Here is a 21820-nt window from a genome sequence, read left to right as displayed (position 1 = left end):
ATAAAACCTATTACCTCTGGGCCTTTGCACATGTTCTTACTTCTGATTGCAATATTATTTCTCTTTGCTACTTTCCCTCATTTAATCTGGCAAATTTCTGTTTATCTTTCAAGCTTCAATTTAGCTGTCATTCACTCTGAGAGAGCTCTCTGACTCCTGCCCCCACTCAAACAAATCCTGGGTTAGCTGTTACTGATATATGCTTCAGTTAGAGTTTCTCTATATTTCCCCTTCACAGAACCTTCTAGAATATAGCATAACAATTTGCTTAATGACAATATCTCCTTGATAGTGGACTAGTTACCATATTTTACATGTCCATAGTACTTAGCACAGTGCCTGGCTCTTAGCAGAAAAATCAACAAATATTTGTTTGAAGTATGAATGAGTTAATGAATATGATTCTAACACCAATCCACCATGATTCATTGAAAGCTGATTACTACATTAAAAAAAAAAAATCCTTTATTCTCCAGGAAAAATAATCCTTGGTTCTTTAATATTTCCTCATTATACTTATTTCACAGTCTTTTACTCATCTTTGTGGCACTTCAGGTATATTCTCAAGGATCTACCTCTTTCTCTAGCTTGGGAAAAATTAGACTCTCCCCTTTCTATAACATACAATTGAAGGGTTACTTTAATTATGTTTAAGGATCTCTACAGGCTTATTTTAGGCAAGATTCCTTTCAGAGTTCCTCATCTTACCGTACCACTCACTAATCTCATTGTCTCCCGTTTTAGAACTCCATCTGGGATGGATCCATGGAGGTAATTCTCAATTCTTTTCATAAGCAATTTGCCAGCCCTTCAGAAAGTCCCTACCCAGTTCTCCATGAAGTAGTGGGTGAAATTATTTTGGCCAGCTGAATCGTTCTTTGTCCCTCTTGCTCTATGAATGCCAAGCATTTCTTGTTTATTTACTTTTATTTATTTTCCTATTTCTGCATATCCCTTGGAGCAAAGACATTTGAGTATGACCAGACATGGATGTACCAAGAAGCTAAGAAGCTTAAGCTTCAAGAGCCCGTTGCTTACATAGACTAAGCTCTGTGCTTAATTTTGATTTTTTACTTTAAAAAGGAAGGCCCCACACTTTGTATAAATTTCTGGCTTCACAAATCCTGAATCCACTCCTGAAAATGGCTTGCCTGAAGGCCTGTGGCATTTGTGATGTTGCAGGACTTAATAATTTCTGAATGATTTGCTTCATGTTGTTAATAGCACTATAATTCAATTTATGAAGCTTAGCTCCTGAGATGATCAGATTGATTAATCGTATTCTTTTTTGGCCTTTAGTTCTTCTCTGTATCCCCTACTTTATCTTATTCTCTAACTCCCTGGAATCTCTTTTCCCTGAATGCCAGGCTCTTTAGATTTCTCCCCTGACTGCTCTCATTTGAATTTCCCTCATTCGTTAAATTCTACCAGCAGAATATAAAATCTCTGTGGATTCAATGGGAACTGTTTCTCTTATTTTGTTAATGGAGTAAGTTGGTTGTTAAATTCTGTTAGTTGGGAAAGAAATTTCAAGTGCTTTCGGTTTCGTGGATGAACCAAGAATTATTCATTGGGGGTAGTTCTTTCTCAGGATTAAGAAAAACAGCAAATAATACCTAAAAACAGTTCCAAGTAGCCTAATTCTCATGGTGTTGGGACCCACTGGGAACAAAGGTGTCCTTTGATGAGTATTTAGTTCTTGTGTGAACCACTATTGAAAACACTCCAAGCAGCAGTCCCTCCAGGATTCAGAACATGTTTGAGGTTTCTCATGTACCTTGGCAAAAGCCAACATATTGAATAGGGAGAATGATGGCTGATCCCAACGGTGCAATGTTACTCATTATCTATCTTCTCTGAAACAAGCAGGTACAACAAATCCTAATGGATTTTGTGGTTGAGTTTTGAGGAGTTCCTTAAACAAAAAAGGGTGAAAAGCCTAAGCTTCTTTATGCCTTAGAGGTGAAACTCTAGGAAGATTCATTAAAGCAGGGAGAGGATATAGCTGGTCTACAGCTGGTCCACAGCTGTTAATTCTTCCTTTCCCACTTTGTGTAGGGATTTATTACCCTGGATATCTAGATGTCTTCCATTTGCTCCTCCAGATCCAGTCCAGGTTCACTCTCCACTCTTCTCCACTCTGAGCTGTATGAATCACATCAACATGTACTCTTGCCAAATGGTTTCTGTTGGCTTCAGCCAGTGGGGACCACTGACAGGAGGGATGCGAAAGAAGGCGAAATGTAAGGTTGATGTATATTTTCTCAGCTCCCTCCCTATGACTGTCTCTCTCTCCCACATCACAGCCCTCTTAGTGACCCTTTCCACATATTATTTTCTGTCTGGATTCAGAAAATGTTCCCTCCGCTTGCATACACAGGCTTAGCTCTTACTAGTTTGTTCCTGGAGTCTTGGGTGGTGCAAAGATTAATGTGATCAGCTGCTAATTGGAAGGCTGGAGGTTTGAGTCTACCCAGAGGCACCTTGGAAGAAAGGTCTGGCAATTTACTTCTGAAAAATCAGTCATTGGAACACCCTGTGGAGCACAGGTCTACTCTGACACAAATGGGGTTGCCAAATGTCAGAATCAATTCAATGGCAAAGGGTTTGGCTAGCTTGTTCCTACTATCTTTTGTGGTTTCCCCATACCCTGACCACACCTTAGTAAATGTGCCCTTGATTATACTCTTCTGAAATTCCCAAATTTGAGTTTCCTGCCTGGATCCGTCATTTCCTTACTGAGACCCTTGATTGATATAAGCCTTGATTAAAAATTCAGAATTCATGGATTTGAATATTTTCAGATCCTCTGCCAACTTAAGTGCCTCCTGCTTCCCCGGGCTGCCCTGTCTCTACAGTTTCCTTGGCTGGGGCAAACTTTTCTCTTTAAACCGTGCATAGCAGTCCTCACCTGCTGAGAGAATCAGAAGCTACAAGGTATTCAAATGTGATTAACAGCCAATAAAGACAATTTCATTGATGTAATCACAAGATTTGAAGATACTATGGAAGGCGAGAGTAACAGAAAGCAGCATGGCAACTAGCCCTGGAAGCATTTTGTGTTGGAAAATGGCAGATACATTTTCACTGTACGGTACTCTCCTACTTACCTTTTTATGCAATCTCTACAATTTTATGACACCAAGATTAATCTGGGACCTTGGGAAGTAAATTAGTCCTTCTGCCCTTTTCTCTTTCATCCCAGCCCTTTCTCACACCAAAGGAAACTTTAGCTCAGTCTGATTAAACATTTTAAATATTGTTCAGAAAACACTGTTTTTGGGTTTTTAGTTCCAAAATATAAAAATTTGCCTAGTCAAGTGTAGTCTAATTAACTGAATTGAAACACAGTTGTATTTTGGATAAATGATACCATATAAGTGAATCTGATGTTAGTTCTTTTTGGACAATGGATATTTTTGGTTGCATGATGCTAAAATGTTCATAGCACATTCGAGAACTAGGTTCTGAATCCTTAAGGATATTAGTCGTGTTATCAAGATGCTGGGAAGCAATAAGATGAGTCAGTCACCTCCATCCATGACCACAAGCTCAGGCTTTAATGTGATCACCATCCAAACATAGGATTTGAAAAAAATATAACAACAAAGGACCAAACGTAGAGTAAGTATGGGCTGGACTTTTGTGTGTCACCTTTTGGGAAAGAAAATAAGTTAATCATATCCAGACCAAAGGCTATCATAACCTCCTACATTTCTATCCAGCATAGTTTTCAATTTATAAGAAATCTCATGCTTTTGAAGTGGATTACTTTTGGATCACAAGAAGACATCAATTGGCTGTTTTAATCAATGAGCTCATGCTGATACTCCCTTATGCCTTCCCCTCTGCCTGTCTACGTTAGTTATCTAGTGCTGCTGTAACAGAAATTTATTTTCTTGTGGCAAAATTCCTCTTTATTTGTGAATCTGTAAAACCTAGGTTACAATGATGGAACAGGCACGAGGCAGACGTTTCCATTACAAATGCAACAGATAGGAAGGAAAGAAGGGATGATGGGCACCAAGCAACTGAAAACCCAGTAGAACAATTTACTTTAGCTCTCGAGGCTTGAAAATAATACTATGTTCTTTGGGACCATCTAGGCAATAGCCCTGCCCTCCAGACTCTGGGTGTTGGCCACACCCTCTGGATTCTGGGTAGAGGCACCTTAGTCCTGGGCTTCAGCTCCTCCTTCCAGGCCCAATGGGATGGTGTCTTAGGCTTGGTTCTCTAGAGAAGCAAAAGCAGTAAAGCATATAAACACACATAGAGAAATTTATATTAAGGAAATGGCTCACATGGTTGTAGAGGCTGGAACATTCCAAGCCCATGGGTCTGCTGGAGGCTTCTCCTGATTCATGTAGCTGCAGAGGCTGGTGAACCCAAGATCAGCAAGTCAGGCAGCAGGGCTCTGGCTCACAGGCTGCAAAGACCGATGAATTCCAAGACTGGCAGGCAAGACAGCAGGTAAGCTGCTAGTTCGAGTCCCAAGAACTGGTGGTTAGACGAACAGGGGCCAGCTGCAGGATCCCAAATGAGCAAAAGACTATGAGCCTTGCCAGAAAGTCCACTTATATTGGATGTAGGCCACACCCTGAAGGAAACTCTCTTTCAACTGACTGGCTTCTCATAGCAGATTCCATCATGTAGGTGATCACATCATATCAAAGCTCATCATGGAGGTGATCACATCATTATATGACTGCCAAACTACATCAAAACTGCCAAACCACTGAGAATAATAGCCCAAACAAGTTGACACACAATCTTAACCACCACAGATTGCAACTCTGCTCCCTTGGCTTTGGGCTGTCCCAATTTCCTAGTCCATCTGAGTGACGACCTACCTCTTTGGCCCTGGCAGGCCCCATTCTCCTGCCCCTTAGGCATGGAAGACCTGCCCCTCAGCTTTGAGTGATGGCTCCATCTCCCAGCACACCTTAATGGCAGTCCTACTCTCCGGATCAGACTTTGTGAAGATCTAACTATTTGAAAACTAGGAGGCTGTGGCCCCACCCTTTGAGATCCAGGAGACCACGGCCCCATTCTTTGAAACTGAGAAGGCCCACTGTCCATGCTCTTTCCAAAAGTTCTGTTGATTTCCAAGCTGCTCCAGGGATGATCCTTTTCTTTTCTTGCAGTACAACTAACTGATGTAGCTCCTTTGGTCTATTTCCTGCCTGTAGAATTCCAAGAGGCAGACAGCATTCTTTCATTCTTCCTCCGTCCTTTTCAGTTTAAGCTGATGCGTTTTCTGCTGTGGTAGTTGGCTCGATCCATCAGTGACAGGCTTAATCTTTTTAACAAAAGATTGTGTAGCCACGACTTTGGTGAAAATTCTAGGACATGTGTCCTTAGTTTGTACAACAGAATTTTGCAAATCTTTAAGTTTTGTTTTCATTTTTGCATAGTTCATTTTTAAGTCCATCTCCTTCCTCTCACATTTTGCTACAAGCAGCAAGGAGAAACTGTGCTGCCCCTTTAAGATCTTGTTTAGAAATCTCCTCGGCCAGATATCCATGTTCATCACTTACAAGTTCTATCTTCCACCAAACATTTAAACATAATTCAGACAAGTTCTTTCCACTGCTTAAAAAGCACCTCCCTTCTTCCACTGTCCAATCACATGCTCATATTTTCTTTTGAAGCTTCACCAGAAGCACATTTAATGTCCACATTTATTTTATTTTATTTTATTGTGCTTTAGGTGAAAGTTTACAGCTCAAGGTAGTTTCTTATTGAACAATTTTTTTATACACAGTTTCGCGATGTTGGTTTCAATCCCCACAATGTGGCAGCACTCTCTCCCTTTCCACCTCAGGCTCCCTGTGTCCATTCATCCAGTTTTGCTGTCCTTTCCTGCCTTCTCTCATATTGCTTTTGGGCAGGAGTTGCCCATTTAGTCTTGCATAACTGAACTAAGAAGCACGTTCCTCATGTGTATTATTGCTTGTTTTATACGCCTGTCTAATCTTTGTCTGAAAAGTGGGCTTTGGGGAGGAGCTGGTGGAACAGTGGTTAAGAGCTTGGCTACTAACCAAAAGGTCAGTGGTTTGAATCTACCAGTTGCTTTTTGGAAACCCTGTGGGGCAGTTGTACTCTGTCCTATAGGGTTGCTATGAGTCGGAATTGACTCAATGGCAATGGGTTTGTTTTTTCACTCCTGAGTTAGCAGAGTGTTCAGGGCCATAGTCTTGGGGGTTCCTCCAATCTCTGATCTTTTTTTGTGAATTTGAATTTTGTTCTACATTTTTCTTCCACTCTCTCCGGACCCTCTATTGTGATCTCCATCAGAGCAGTCAGTGGTGGTAGCCAGGCACCATCTAGTTCTTCTGGGATCAGGCTGGTGGAGGCTGTGGATCATGTGGTCGTCTAGTCCTTTGGGCTAATATTTTCCTTGTATCTTTGGTTTTCTTCATTGTCCTTTGCTCCAGATTGGATGGAACCAGTAGATGTATCTCTAGACGCTACTTACAAAAGTGGGACGTAGAACATTTTCTCTATGAACTGTGTTATGCCAATTAACCTAGATATCCCCCAAGACTATAGTCCCTAGCCCTCAGCCCCAGCAATTTTTTCTCTCAAGGAGTTTGGATGTATCTAAGTAACTTCTATGATTTTGCCTTGGTCAGGTTGTACTGAATCCCCCTGTCTTGTGTGTGGTCTCTCCCTTCACTGAAGATGGCATTGTTTGTACTATCTAGTTAGCGATTTCCCCTCCCCAGTCCCCCTACTCCCGACACCATCAAAGAATATTTTTTCTGTGTGTAAACCTTTTCTTGAAATTTTATAATAGTGGTCTCATACAATATTTGTTCTGTTGTGATTGACTTATTTCGCTCAGCATAATGCCCTCCAGATTCATCCATGTTGTGAAATGTTTCACGGATTTACCATTGTTCTTTATCACTGAATAGCATTCCACTATGTGAATGCACAATAGTTTGTTTATCCATTCATCTGTCGATGGGCCCTTAGGTAGTTTCCATCTTTTTCTATTGTGAATAGTGCTAATGAACATGGGTGTGCATATGTTTATTTGTGTGACTTCTCTTATTTCTCTAGGTAACCTTCACATTTCTAGCAACATTCTGTTGCTCATGCCACATGTACTCTTTAAGATGATAGAGACTTTCTGTATAGCTCCCTTTACTTCCCTCTGAGCCCTCTGCAGAATTGCCTTTGACATTCATATTTCTACCAGCAGTCTCTTCAAGGCAATCTAGGCTTTTACTATTAGGCTCCTTAAAACTCTTCCAGCCTCCACCCATTACCCAATTCCAAAACCACTTCCACTTTGTAGGTATTTGTTACAGCAGCACTCCACTCCCTGTGTTAAATTCTGTCTTAGTTATTTAGTGCTGCTATAACAGAAATTTATTTTCTTACAGTTTGGGAGGCTAGAAGTTCAAATTCAGGGTGCCAGCTCTACGGGAAAGCTTTCTGTCTCCGTTGGCCCTGGATGAAGGTCCTTGTCTCTTCAGCTTCTGGTTCCTGGGTGATCTTCATGTGACTTGGCATGTGTCTTGCTTCATTTTTGCTCCCCTTGCTTGCTTGTTTAATCTCTTTTATGTCTCAAAAGAGATTGATTTAAGACACGCCCTACACCAATTCTGTCTCTTTAACATGGCAAAGACAATCCATTCCCAAATGAGATTATGGCCACAGGCATAGAGGTTAGGATTTACAATACACAGTTTTGGGGGACACAATTCAATTTAAAACACTATCTAAAAATGTTGCTGAATGTAAGATCACTGTGAGTACCAAACGTTTTCCTAGTTTAACCAAAAATTTTCTTGTGGTTTCTTCTTTCCATAGCTTAGGAAATTGCCAAAGATTTTCCTAGAAAGGGATTAATCTGCCTCCTAATATGAGGTCCTCAAAGCCCACTGTTATATGCTGGATTTGAGGATCAGGGAAGAAAGAGAAGACACTTAGGGTTCAGCATTTGCACTGTTTCTTCTGAATTCTAACACAATTCTATTTTTTTTTTTTTTATCTCAGAGCTGTTTGGTCCCCAGTAAAAGACTGAGGAATTCACTGAACAAATAGTTTGAAAGCTAAAAATGTTTCCAGTATGCTAAGATGGAAGCAGAAAGCATGTACTTCTGACCAAACGCAGTGTCTTCGTAACCATTTACAGGTTCTTATTGACCTATAAATTAAGATAAATTCTTTTGATTCTTCTAGATCTTAAGGGACTTTTCCACTTGGTCCCTATCATATCATATAGATGATTAGGTAACTCATGACAACTCAAGTTGAATCAAGGGTAGGAAAAACAATTGTTTTCAGAGCTTTCTGAATGGTAGGTTCTTATCTTTTCTTTATTTACTTTCATTAGCTCTAGGGGCATAGCAGAGGGCAGTGGTCGTTCCGTGGTAAAATTCTTGCCTTTCCTGTGGGATACTCAGTTTGAACTCCTGGCCAACGCACCTCAAGTGCAGCCACCACCTGTTATGTGTTGCAATGATGCTGAACAGGTTTCGGCAGAATTTCCAGACGAAGACGGGCTAGGGAGAAAGGTCTAATGATCTACTTCTGAAAAACCAGCCCTTAAAAACCCTAAGGAGCACAGTTCTACTCTGATATACATGGGGTTGCTGTGAGTGGAACTGATTCAACAGCAACCAGCAACAGTTGACTGGATGCTCCTTCCAAAAGTTTTGCCCATTTTTGGGGAATAAGTGGCATACCTAGATTTTATGCCTATTCAGTGGGTTACAGTGATTATGTAGTAGTGATAGAAATCTGACTAGAACGTAGTTAGTAATTTTATTAACAATTATAGATTTATGCCAGGTACTTGTAAAATATGGGTTACCATAAATGAATATTTTGAAAGCTGTCTCCATTTATCTAACCTAAATTAAGTTTTAGAAATTTGGGTTGGCCCTTCTCCAAGCAGTACTGCCGTTTTTCACTACCTTTAAGCAAATGGGTTGGCTGAAAGCGTGGCATGTGTCAGGAACAGATTATGGGGGAATATCGGCCTAAATTACTCACTATTTTTCTTCTTGTTTAACACGATATTTCAAATTCAATAAGAAAAATCATCTTGCTGAGTTGAAAGTGTGTGTGTGTGCACACGCTTGCATGTGTGGGCGGGGGAGCAGGTGGTAACTCAGAATTTACTTTACCTAACAAAAGGATCCTTGAAAAAATCCCCAGAAACTCCTGGTATTGGGTATGAAATCATTTTTCCTTTTTTAGGGACTGAAGGCAGTAATAGACTATGACTATTGTTACTAAGCAAAACAGGCCAAGGTCATTGCAACCTTTCCTTAAAGCGCCTGCATAGTTGTCTAAGAGAGAAGGCAGAGCACAGGCACCCCCCCTCCCCCGCCACTTAAGGTCCCTCTGTTTAGCTTCTTTTTGAATCAAAAGAACTGGCTTTCACCATGGAAGAGGTTGTAATTGAGTTTCGCCATGGAAGGAGGTTATAGTTAGATTTCCCAGCAAGCCTACAAAATCTGTCCCTGGAAAAGCAACCAAAATGTCCTGCATATCCCTTCTTTGAACTGTAAAGAGCCCAGCCAAACCTGCAGAGATTGGTGTGAAGGGCATGGATGGAATGAATGGGCCATGCCTCCGTCGCCACCCCTAAACTCTGATGCGGCAATGCCAGCTCTGGCCTCCAAGACCAAGTGCACTGTCCTTCAGGTAGAGGGTAGAAAGTAATGTGTGTAATTGCTAAATATTGCTTGGGCATTGAATTTGATAGAGAACATATAACATTTCTCTGAATGAAAACTGCTGACTGATCTCTGTTCCGGTATCCTGCAGTCCTGAGGTCCTGAGCAGGTCTAAAGTTTGGCACAATCTGCAACACCATGTTCCATCTAGATTCAAGAGTGAACTTACACAAACAACCATCATTTATTTTGGATACTGTGTTCATTTTGGGTTCTTACTGGTAATTGATTGCTTTTCAGTTTCTGTTGCATTTTCTAGAAATTAAGATTAGAGCATGGTTAGCTTATGAATCTTTGAGTGGTGCAAATGGTTAACCATGCTCGGCTGCTAACCAAAGGGTTGGAGGTTTAAGTACACCCAGAGGTACCTTGGAAGAAAAGCCTGGTGATCTACTTCCAAAAAATCAACAGTTGAAAGCTCTACAGAGTAAAGTTCTACTCTGACATTCATGGGATTGCCAGGAGTCAGACTTGATTTGCCTGCAAATGGTTTTAACTGGTAAGGTTAGATGAGAGTAGATTTTTATGTTTGACTTCTTTTCAATTCCTATAGTTTTTTAGAATGTTGATTTAGAGTTAAGATAAATTTTATTTTTGAAGGTCTGCATATTGTCTTGCTACTCACGTCTACTCAAACTATCTAGCTGCTTGCTCTACCTCTTGTTTGTTTTTATGCCCCTTCTCTTTTCTTTTGTCCTAAGCATTATCTGATCTCTGAATTAGAGTGTAAACACAACCACCCATAGCTCTGAAAGAGAAACAGGTTTGGGGTCTATTCTTTTGCATCTCTTACATTATCTACATCAATGACACCTTGGAAATTTTAGCAGGGATAGTTATTGCTTGGAGTCCTGGTGGCACAGTGATTAAGCATTCAGATATTAACCAAAAGGTTGGCAGTTCGAATCAACTATTCGCTCCTTGGAAACTCTATGGGACAGTTTTACTCTGTCCTACAGGGCTACTATGAGTTGAAATCAACTTGACAGCAATAGGTTTTTTTTTTTTTTTTTTTTGGTTAGTTATCGCTTAAGGAGCCCTGGTGGCACAAATGGTTAAGTCCTCAGCTGCTAACCAAAAGGTTGGCAGTTCAAACCCACCCTATGAGGTAATTCTACTCTGTCACATGGGGTCACTGTGAGTCCTATGAGTGGAAATGGCCTCTACTGCATCTAACAACAACAGTTACTGCTTAAAGCCTTTCTAATTGAATTTTCCACTTGTTGCTTTGAGTTCCCCAAAGAGCTGAAACACCCAGCTCGTTGGTTCATTTGCTGACAGTCTTAGCCAAATTTCCAAGTCCTCCTCCTTCCCTTCTAGGTAAAGGAAACTTGCTTGAATGCTTTTGGCTTTCAAAGGAGGATGATAATTATTTGATCTGTTCATCTCCTCTTGCCTAAAGTCACACAAACTGAGAAAGACATACCATATATCTTGGTAAAAAGGAGAGGCTTGCATCAACTGTTTTCCTTGTCATTTTATTTGATTTTTTATTACTATTGATGTGCCATTTCCTGGAGTATGTACATCTACACTTCCAAATAAGGCCAGGTATCTTCTGTTGACTTTGCTTATACTAGAGGAGCCTGGAGGCTGCTATTTTTGGTAGTTATTATTATTATAGAGAAATTTCCTTTTTGGGAAATGTAGTAAACAAAATGATTACTGCAGGTACTTCCCAGTCAGGCTCAAGCTGTGCACTGTCTTTTACCCTGTCTTTACATGATAGTCAAAGAGCTCGTTATCAGAGGACAAATCTCTTATTCAAATTTTGGCTAACATACACATGTTGTTACCTGACTCAGAGTTAACACTGATGCTTTGGGGATTTTAAAACGTTGATGAGTCTATGGAGAGAGCTCTATAGCTTGGCATTAAAGTCATCTGAAGGATTAATAGGATGCTGTTCTATTTTGAGCTCTCTGCTGACGCCAAGGTGCCCCAGCCCCGTGAATGCATATGATACACTCAGACTTGATGATGCAGGCTCCTCTGACCTTCAGCTTCCCTCATCCTTACCAATGGCTCCTGCGACCCTGTGGGCCCCAGGTACGGGTAGACATGGTTCATGCCTGTCAGGCTTCAAATCTAAACAGAATTCCATGGAGAAATTAAAGATATGCATTATACATTAACCAAAAAAAAAAAAAAAAATTAACCAAGCAAAGGGTAAATACATTTAGTGGTCAGGGAAGAGGACATTATGGAGAGTTGTTTTAAGATTTACATCTCACACCGCTCTGCCCTTTGCTCTCAGAGGAGGGGTTTTTGCTCTCTTCTTGAAATAAACAGGCCAGGCTCCCTCCCACTCCAAGGTCTTTGCACAAGTTGTTAGCTCTCTCAGAATTCTTTTGCCAGCACCCAGCTTCTACCAACCACTGCCATCCAACACACACACCTCCCACACACATACACACGCACAACACATATACACACACCACACACATTACACCCACATTCTCAACACACATATATACAGTACACACCACACACCAGGTACACCACACTCAGAAACCCCACACACAGACACTCATGTACTACACACACACCACACATATCCACGCACCACACATGTCACACTTACAACACGCACATACCATGCACTACACATACCCACTCACCACACACACACACCACTCATACCCACACACCCACTGCATATGCACACACCATCACATATGCCGCACCCACGCTCATAACGCACACACAGTGCACCACACACACACACCAGAATAAAACCCCTTTCAACTTTAGGAACAAAGAAAATCTTTAGCTGACCTTAAGTGGAGGTCAGGCTTATAGTTTCTTCCAACAAAGGCTCTTTGCCTCATAAAGCTTAGTTCAGCATTTAATTATACACCATGTATGCTAATACAATGTGGATTTTTCACTTCCCAAAATTATTCTGTAAAAAGGAGGGATTTGCTTTATATTTGAGTGCTTTGGAAGTCTCTCACATTAAAGGTCACTGTCTCAATTACTTCCTCTTGAGCAATGAGGTGCCATTTCAGGAAGACAACCTGAAATGATCTCAGGTAATGCTTATTTTTGTTCTTAGGAAGGTCACTTTTGCAGAATATATAAAAAGGTGATAAAGATATTTAAAACAGATTTAGTAAGTATTCTTGAGGGTATGACTTCATTGTTGCAAGTGTTAGAATTGCACAGTCTTACAATACCACATCTTACAGATTCGAGTGGTTTTAAATAAGCTCTTTAAAGAGCACTGAAAAAAGCAATGTAGCAATTAATGAATATGTGGAGATTATCACCATAAAAAGAGTACTTGTACCTCAGAATCAAATTTGCAGCATCAGCTAATTTCTAAAAAGTGTGTTATAAACAGCTTGCAGAAGAATTGATGGTGCACTCTGATTTAGATCACCGTATTAGATAACGAGGAGTCCCTGGGTGGTGCAAAAAGTTAAGCAACTTGACCACTAAACAAAAGGTTGGAGTTCTAACCCACCCAGAGGCATCTGGGAAGAAAGGCCTGGCAATCTGCTTCCGAAAGGTCACAGGCTTGAAAATTCTTTGGAGTGCAGTTCTACTCTGCACATATGGGGTCACCATGAGTCAGAATCAGCTCAGTGGCAACTAGTTTGGTTTTTCTGGTTCTATTAGCTAACCACAGAGTAGATCCAGGGAAGACAGGCAGTGATGTTGAAAATACACATGAAGAGTTTTAACAAAATTGCTTTCTGAAAGATGAGACTATAAAAAGTAATATTTATAAGTATAAAATATTTAAAATGATGTGAGATTTTAAATACGTATGTATAATAATAGATTAAATATCCTCAATATACATTATAATATATTATCTATTTGTCCATCTAGGTTGGCCAGAAATTTTGGTTGAGCACCTTTTCATGAGAAAAATCAAGGTGGCATTGCATTCAAGGTCACTTTTTGTATGAGCATATGTGGTTTTCTATTGGGATGTGGTTTTCATTAACGTGATGATTTGATTAATGACCGTTTCTCTACTTTACCCTAAGCACCACAAGAGCACAGCCCCTGTCCGTTTTTGCTTTGCATTGGCATTTAGCACGATATAGAACAATGAATACATTAGTTGTTTGAGATATGAGATAAGATACCTCTTATTTGCATAATTACATGACAGAAAACAGAAACTTTAATAAAAAACATTTTAATGAAAGATGAGATATTTCAATACCTTTTTGCCCTAGTCTTAACCAAGATACAAGCAGTCTGTCTGACTCTTTATAAATATAAAAACTTAATTATTTTTTCCTCTTTATAAGTTCAATGATTCAAGTTTATGCTGTATACATTAAAATTTACTCACTGGGTGAGTCTAAGTTCACAAAGGCCAAGTCCTATCAGAGTTAGACCTTTTAAAACACACATGATTAGTTCTGCAAAAATGAAAAATATGATAATAATACCAGTTGGCATCAAGTCAATTCTGACTCATGACGATCCCACGTGTGTCAGAGTAGAACTGTGTTCCTGTAATCTAGCAACAGAACACGTCTAACTTCAACAGGAGGGATGAGAATCACAAAAGCCAGCACAGAGCTGGCTCCTATGAGGTGGAGGTCAGTTATACCTCCACTCTCCAACTTTGTCACCATGTTGGACACCAGCTGTCCCCCCAATGGCACTCTCTACTTCTGGCTGAGTTTGGTAATTCATTGCAATGGCCACACAGAACTCACAGATCATATTCACAGTTATGTGGTTTGTTAGGGAAGTAACAGGCTACAACTTGCAATCAGAATCAACTTCATCAATGAGGACAGCTTTCAACCAACAGCGCTCAGCTTCTTCTTTGCTGTGCTCACAGCCAGGCCCTTCTCACAGCTGTGCCAGACAGTAGCCCTTCTCTCAACCACTGGGCCTCACTGGGCCTTGCCCTTGCTGCTGGGCCCTCCCAGGCCTCTGCCCTGCTCAGGCAAGTGTTGTAGCTTTGTTAGCTCCACCACCAGGTGTCCAGAGACACCCTACTCTGCCAGCAAGCCTCCTGCCCGAATGCACTCAGCTCTCTCTCTTTCTGTAGGCTGGCAAGCCCACTGTAGCCATCTGCCAGTCCTGTGGTTCCCGCCGCTCGTACTGCTGCCAGCGTCTCCCGCCGTCTTGTACTGTTTTACACTGTGTTCGGTGTTATAGCTCTTGACCCATATTGCAGGTTTTTTAGGAGGCTATGTCTCTCATTGCCCCTCTCTCAACTGCTGTTGGGTTGGTTGCTTATAAAAGCAAGCTCCTTATCAATTTCAAATTGACCAATCCCCTCAAGGTCATTTAAACATTATTGAGTTGTTTTATTTACCCTACTTGTACAGTAAACAGACCAGTCCCTGCAAGATGCATAAAATAGACCAATCACAGGGCAGGTGCGGCCTAACGAATCATTTTTTGCAGAATTATGAAGCCAAAGCCAGAAAGGCCATATGTAAAGAGAAACCCATTGCTCTGTAGTTGCATAGGGTTTTCAATGACTGTGACCTTTTGGAAGTAGATCATCAGGCCTTTCTTCTGAGGTGCCTTTGGGTGGATTTGAACCACCAGCCTTTCTGTTAGTAGCCAAGCATTTAACCATTTGCACCAGCCAAGAAATCCATAATAATAATAATAAACCCATTATCATCGGGTCGATTCTGACTCATAGCAACCCTATAGAACACAGTGAAACTGCCCTATAGGATTTCCAAGGCTGTAAATCTTTATGGAAGCAAACTGCCACATCTTCCTCCCTCAGAGTGGCTTGTGGGTTCAAACTGCCGACCTTTTGGTTAGCAGCCGAGCGCTAACCACTGCACACCAAAACAAAAATTTAAAAAAACCAAACGCATTGCCGTCAAGTCAATTCCGACTCACAGTGACCCTATAGGACAGAGTGGAACTGCCCCATAGGGTTTCCAAGGAGTGACTGGTGGATTTGAACTGCTGACCTTTTAGTTAGCAGCTGAGCTCTTAACAACTATGCCCCCAGGGCTCCATTGCACTACCAGGGGTCCTTAATAACAATACTACTGCTTAGTGAGCATTTATTGCATGCTAGTTTTTAGGAGTTGCACATGTTCTGTACTTCATATCCACTATTTCAGTTGATCCTCACAACAGCCTTATGAATTAGCTGTCATGTTCATTTAACAAGTGGTGAAACTGAGGTCCAGTGAACTTAATGGCCACATTTGACTACTGGATTAGACACTGTAATAGGCACCTAACTCACATTATTTCATTCAATTGCCACAACAATCCTATGACTATTATTATCTCTGTTTTATAGGTGAGAAGACAGAGGCACAGAATGGATAAAATAAAACAGCTACAGAGCCTGAGTGCCAAGATTTGAGTCCAGGCAGCCTGCCTCAGAATCCTCCTGGATAACCAGGGTCCTGTATGTAACACATCGTGGAGACAGGAGAAGGGGTGGGAATGTGGAAAATGGATTTATTGCAGGGTGTGCAGTATGTGTTATCAGTGAGGGTGTTTATATGTCCCTTTCTTTGCTCTCCTGATTGTTTTTCCCCTTAAGTCCACAGTGAACTTGTCACCACTTTAATGGCTTTCTTGTTCATATTCTTAACACCTATTCACTGAATCGTTAAAGGAAACATTTAACCGCTGCAGTTGGTGTACATAAGGTTGCGTAATAGGAAGGAAACAAGCCAGGACTGGAGACTTCATTTCTAAAGAAGGATTTTTAAAGCAGACCAAGAGTTATTTCACAGAGTGGATCATGAAACTCAAGTCTCTCTATACCCTTTCATTGCTATGACGACAGGAAGCTCCAGCTACTTGCGGCCAGAAAAAGCAGCTGACATTTCAATGCTAGGAACATAGAGAGAGGCTTAAAAACAACAAATCAAACCAAACAAAAAAAATGCTTTTGCTTGAATTTCAATTAGCAAAAAAAACACCCCCCAGAGAAGTCAAAACCACTGTTCTTGCCTTTAGAAACTAGAAGAAAAGGAAAATGTTGGGGGCCTTCTCCCCTTTCCAAGTAGGCCAATAAAACAGAATTGACTGCAAAGCGGCAATTCTTCTCCCTCTGCTTAATGAAAACCTGAAACAGAAAAGCCTCTTTGGTTTCATTTGAGTTGGCCACTAAGGAGCTATTAACTGATGAAGAAGTAAAGACTCGTAGTAATAAACACCCCTTGTTGAAGACCCCGAGGGGAGTACAGTAGTGCCAGATTTATTTTTGCATTTCTTTGCATTAAAAAAAAAAAGACAATTCAAAGAATATTCCCTTCTTGATCCCTAGTTTTACTAGCAGAAAAATTATTCCAAGTGCGTAACAGACACCCTTTCTCACTGGTATATGAGATTTCTATCAACAAGGAATAAAATTTCCTCTGCCAGTACTGGGGAACTCAGTAGAGCTTGACCAAGGCAAGGGCATGGAAGCTCCACAGATACATCTGAACTCCCTGAGGACCGAATTACTGGCCTGAGGTTTGGGGGACCACGGTCTCAAGGACATCTAGCTCAATTGGCATAACAGTTTATAAAGAAAATGTTCTACATAAGTAGCGCCCGGGGTCTTAAAAGTTTGTGAGTGGCCATCTAAGATAGTTCACTGATCCCACGCCATTTGGAGCAAGAAAGAATGAAGAAAACCAAAGACACTAGGGAAAGATTAGTCCAAAGGACTAATGGACCACAACTACCACAGCCTACACCAGACTGAGTCCAGCACAACTAGATGGTGCCCGGCTACCACCACTGAATGCTCTGACAGAAATCACAACAGAGGGTCCCAGATAGAGCTGGAGAAAAATGTAGAACAAAATTCTAACTCACAAAAAAAGACCAGACTTACTGGTCTGACAGAGACTGAAGAACCCTGAACGTATGGCCCCGGACACCCTTTTAACTCAGTACTGAAGTCTCTTCCGAGCTTCACACTTTAGCCAAAGATCAGACAAGCCTATAAAACAAAACGAGACTAAAGGGGCACACCAGCCCGGGGGCAAGGACGAGAGGGCAGGAGGGGACAGGAAAGCAGGTAATGGGGAGCCCATGGTCGAAAAGGGGAGAGTGTTGACATGTCATGAGGTTGGCCACCAATGTCACAAAACAATGTGTATTAATTATTTAATGAGAAATTATTTGCTCTGTAAGCCATCATCTAAAGCACAATAAAAAAATTTTTCCTCTGCCACTTATGGCGTGTCTATTACTGTGCCAGGTGCTGTACATGGCATTTAATAAACATCTCATTTAATTCTTACAACAACAGTATTTGTGGGTATTGTTATTGCTCCTTTGCTTAATAGAGCCCTGGAGATGTGAAGTGACGGCCCAAGAGTATGAGCAGGGGTGGATTAGCCAGTAAGCAACGTAAGCATGGGCTTACTTGTGTTTACTAATTTGGTGAAACCCGTGTGAAATTGGTCACTACAGATTAGTAAGTAAGCACAAGTAAGCCTGTGCTTACCTTGCTTACTGGGTGATCTGTCCCTGTCAGGGCTTATAAATTTGAAAAGAGACTTTGATTCTGTAGGAAGGTCGTTTGGAGTTGGGAGAGAACAGATGCCAGCCATTCCTAGAAGGGGATTTTTCTTTGATGTGGTGAAAAAATGTGAATCTGTTTACTACAGACTACCTGGTAAGCAAGATAAGCACCGTGCTTACCTTGCCTATTGGATAATGCATACGAGGCAGAGCCAGGATTGAAACCCAGGTGTGACTGACTTGGAAGCCCGTGCTTTGTCCACTCTACTGTGCTAACTCTGAGGAACAGATCTGCCCCTGGTATTTTATTATGTAGCAAAATGGGTAAGTCCAAGGAGAAACCTTGGGGGGAAGGAGGGACTTAGAGGAAATGCCCTTTCTATAGACTTCCAATAGGGAAATACAGATAGGCCATTACTTTCACATTAGCTATGATTGAGTTGGAATTGCCTCACCAGCAACTAACGGCAACATGATTGAGGGCTTACTATGTATCAGATTTAGCTGCTTTCTTCTTTTACTTCTCACAACATCTCTCTGATTCTACAAACGAGAGGACTGAGATGCAAATTGGTTTAGTAATTTTCCAAAGTTCACAGGGTAAGTTAGTGATGAAGCCTGGATATACCCTCTCTTGAAAAAAAAAAAAAAACAATAAACCAGTTGCTGGAAAGTCTATTCAAACTCATGGCAACCCCATGTGTTTCAGAGTATAACTGTAAATAGGGTTTTCAATGGCTGTGACCTTTCAGAAGCAGATCTCCAGGCCTTTCTTCTGTGGCATGTCTGTACAGATTGGAACTGACAACCTTTCAGTTCGTAGCCAATTGTTTAACAGTTTGTGCCAGCCATCCTGGAACTCCTGGCTGTACACCGGGTCTCCAGGATTCCAGAGCCCATAGTCTTATATACTCTATTAAATATTCTCCCTGCCTTTGGGTGCAATTAGTCAAGGCCACACCCTCTCTCTTTCAGCATCGTCTCCATCTTTTCGTTTTCAAGACAAAAGTCAGGTTAGCCCCAGGTGGTATTACCCTTGCAAGCTCAGCCTTTGGTGGAAGATGCACTGTGATCCCTGGAAGAACTGGGCCCCAGCCTAGCTGAGCATCTCTCAGCAGCCAGGCCTACCTGGGAAATTGTCCTGGTTTTATGGGGGTCCCCTTCTCCTCCAGAGTGAAATGTATGTGTCAAATCTTTTAACAGCAGTTGTTTCTGTTGTTCTTGGTGGAAAAAGTTTCCCAACATGTTCTGGAAATTTTGACAATTTTAGCTAAAATAGCAAGTTCATGCACTGTTACAAGTCAACTGAATAAAAAAATAGTAAATAGCCCAGAGGAAATGAAATGAATAATGTCTTGGAGTTTTGCAGATACTATCATGTTCATTTCATTCCTGTCATCACTATTGATTATTTCTACTTAGTTGATACGTGAAACTGTGCTGTAAGAGAAGCTGTTGAGGATTAAATCCCAAAGGACCTTGAAAGGAAACCCTAGTACTCTAATTGCTACAAAATGTCCTGAAAGAAAAAGGCAAGATTCATTACTAACATGTGTGTATCATTTTCCGAAATGTGGGAAGCAGCGTTAGGTGACTGGATGGTACATAGATGAAATAGACTGCTCTACTTTACTTTGGTAGATCTCGTTGGGCAAACAGAAATACAAACTTGTATCTTTCCTCAGAGATGATGTCCTCTTTTAAACGTTTAATAGTAACCATAACCATCAAGTTTTAACTAAATAAACTGTTAGATGAAAAACAGGTATCCAAGAGAAGGGGAGAATTTTTTTTTTTTTAAGATTTCTGCTGAGCTGGACTGAGTGAACATTTCTCTTCAGTGTCCCTCGGACCTGGGCCAGAGTAGAACTCAGATACAATGACAAGGTGACATATTTAACCTCTTTGGCAGAATAAAAAGAGTGCAAAAGAGATACTCTTTCTGCAGTACTTCTTGGTGTACAGTTTTAACAGTATTGGTCTGCATTTGAAAGCATGGTTTTCTCCTGCTGGGCAAGCTTTAATACCTACGAGGAATGAGTGAGCAAGACTTGCATTATGATCTATTTTAGAAGAGAAGAGTCAGATGTGATAAAATAGTACCTTATAATACAATTGTTACCATAGTCTCTTTAGCTGTTCAGTTCCCCTACCCACTTTTTTTTTTTTTGCCTCTTTCAATAGGACATCATTAGCAATTAGAGAACTTTTGTGTATGTGTGTGTGTGTGCACCTTAAAGAATGATAGAATGAGACAAGAAACAGCTATAAATTTGCATAAAACTATAAAGGACAATATTTGCAAACACTTAAAAATAATCAAACAAGAGTATAGTATTAAAGGGATTTTCCTATTTTTTGGGGGGGAAATGTTTAATTTTACAGTACTATTATATACAGATCGGAACGATGGTGGTAATTGACTAACTTTAGATAAGTTGGAAACGGAAAACTTACAGAGGACTCTGATTTGAAAGAAGAGAATAATCCCATTTTCCTTATTTCATATATTGAATAAAATATTGCTATGAAATATATTTTAGGATTCAGGCTCCCCCATGAGCTGAATGCTATCCTGGCTAACATCATTTCTGCATTTGTATCCTTGATCTATACTGACGCCATCGTCATGTATTAGTGCTTGCTGTTTTAATCATGGAGGAGAAAAGGAAACACAAACACAAATATTAAAAGCTCCCAGTTCAGTAGGTTTTCAGCAGATTGTGCGTATGCGTTGTTCTAAAAAAAAACGATTCTGCATTATTTAGGCAAAAATATTAGACAGCTTTATCACGTCATTCAAATCAGTTTAACAATGCAATTAGACAATGCAGTAAATATATTAAAATTTACCTTCAGTTAGGTGGCTGGACCCAAAGCCTTAGTAGAAAATTGAGGTTGGTTGCCTTCTGTGCCCACAGCCAGGAAATACAAGTTTGACAACTACCCAAGGGAAACTCTAAATCCCTGCTCTCTTTAGCTCTAGCTCTGCTGCTTTGCCCAGAAGCACTTTCAAATCTGTTGGAGTTGAAATTTTGCTGTTCTGTCAGCTACCTAGGGGCTGAAGTGACAGACGAGAATTGGGAGCTTGGCACCAGGGAGGATTTCAGACTGTCATTGTTTTTGCTGCAGATTTCTGCATTCCCCCAGCAGGCGGGCCTCTCTCTCTGAGGACGAGGACGCTCTGTGCTTTCCAGGCTGTGCGAACCAAAAGAGAAAGAGCTAATTCTGCTAGGGCCGATGGGGTTAACTGTCTTCCCCTCAGAGGCTCATAACTTGGCCAGAATATAAGCATTTGGCTCTTCATGCATTTTTTTTTTTTTTCCCTTCCTTTTCCAACAACTCTAAAAGCTTGTACAAGCAGGATCCCTTTTGGGGGAATTTTATTTTAAGACTCTGAAAAGAAACTCCAAGCTGCTGTTTCTTCCTAAATGAAATTGGGGGTGGGGCAGAGTAAAGAAGGGGAGAATGATTACAGCAGATGCTTTTTTACGGTTTTCAGTCAGAAATTGTTCTCATGGATATAGTCCGGATTTTAACAATAGCAGGCTACTTCAGATACTTTAACTTTTCTTTGAATGAGCTTTGGAAATCTGCACGTATATGAAGCATCACCGCTTTATATTATAAATCACTTATGCACTAATTTAGAAACTGTGCAGTTCGGGCTTTGCTCTTCCCCA

General features: G+C 40.8%; 1 protein-coding gene across 1 annotated transcript in view; it reads right to left on the bottom strand.

Moving 5' to 3' along the window:
* SPARCL1 (SPARC like 1) overlaps positions 1–21440 on the bottom strand; it is a 64485-nt gene extending 43045 nt beyond the window's left edge. Inside the window, exon 1 of the mRNA XM_064285580.1 lies at positions 20991–21440. The gene's annotated coding sequence lies outside the window, so the exon portion shown is untranslated. The remainder of the gene's footprint in view (positions 1–20990) is intronic.
* Positions 21441–21820: the final 380 nt, after the last annotated feature.

The sequence above is a fragment of the Loxodonta africana genome, chromosome 5, assembly GCF_030014295.1.
Source record: "Loxodonta africana isolate mLoxAfr1 chromosome 5, mLoxAfr1.hap2, whole genome shotgun sequence".
In the NCBI taxonomy this organism is placed as follows: domain Eukaryota; kingdom Metazoa; phylum Chordata; class Mammalia; order Proboscidea; family Elephantidae; genus Loxodonta; species Loxodonta africana.
The sequence above is the reverse complement of the archived record's forward strand: the minus strand, read 5'-3'. Positions and strand labels throughout refer to the sequence as shown.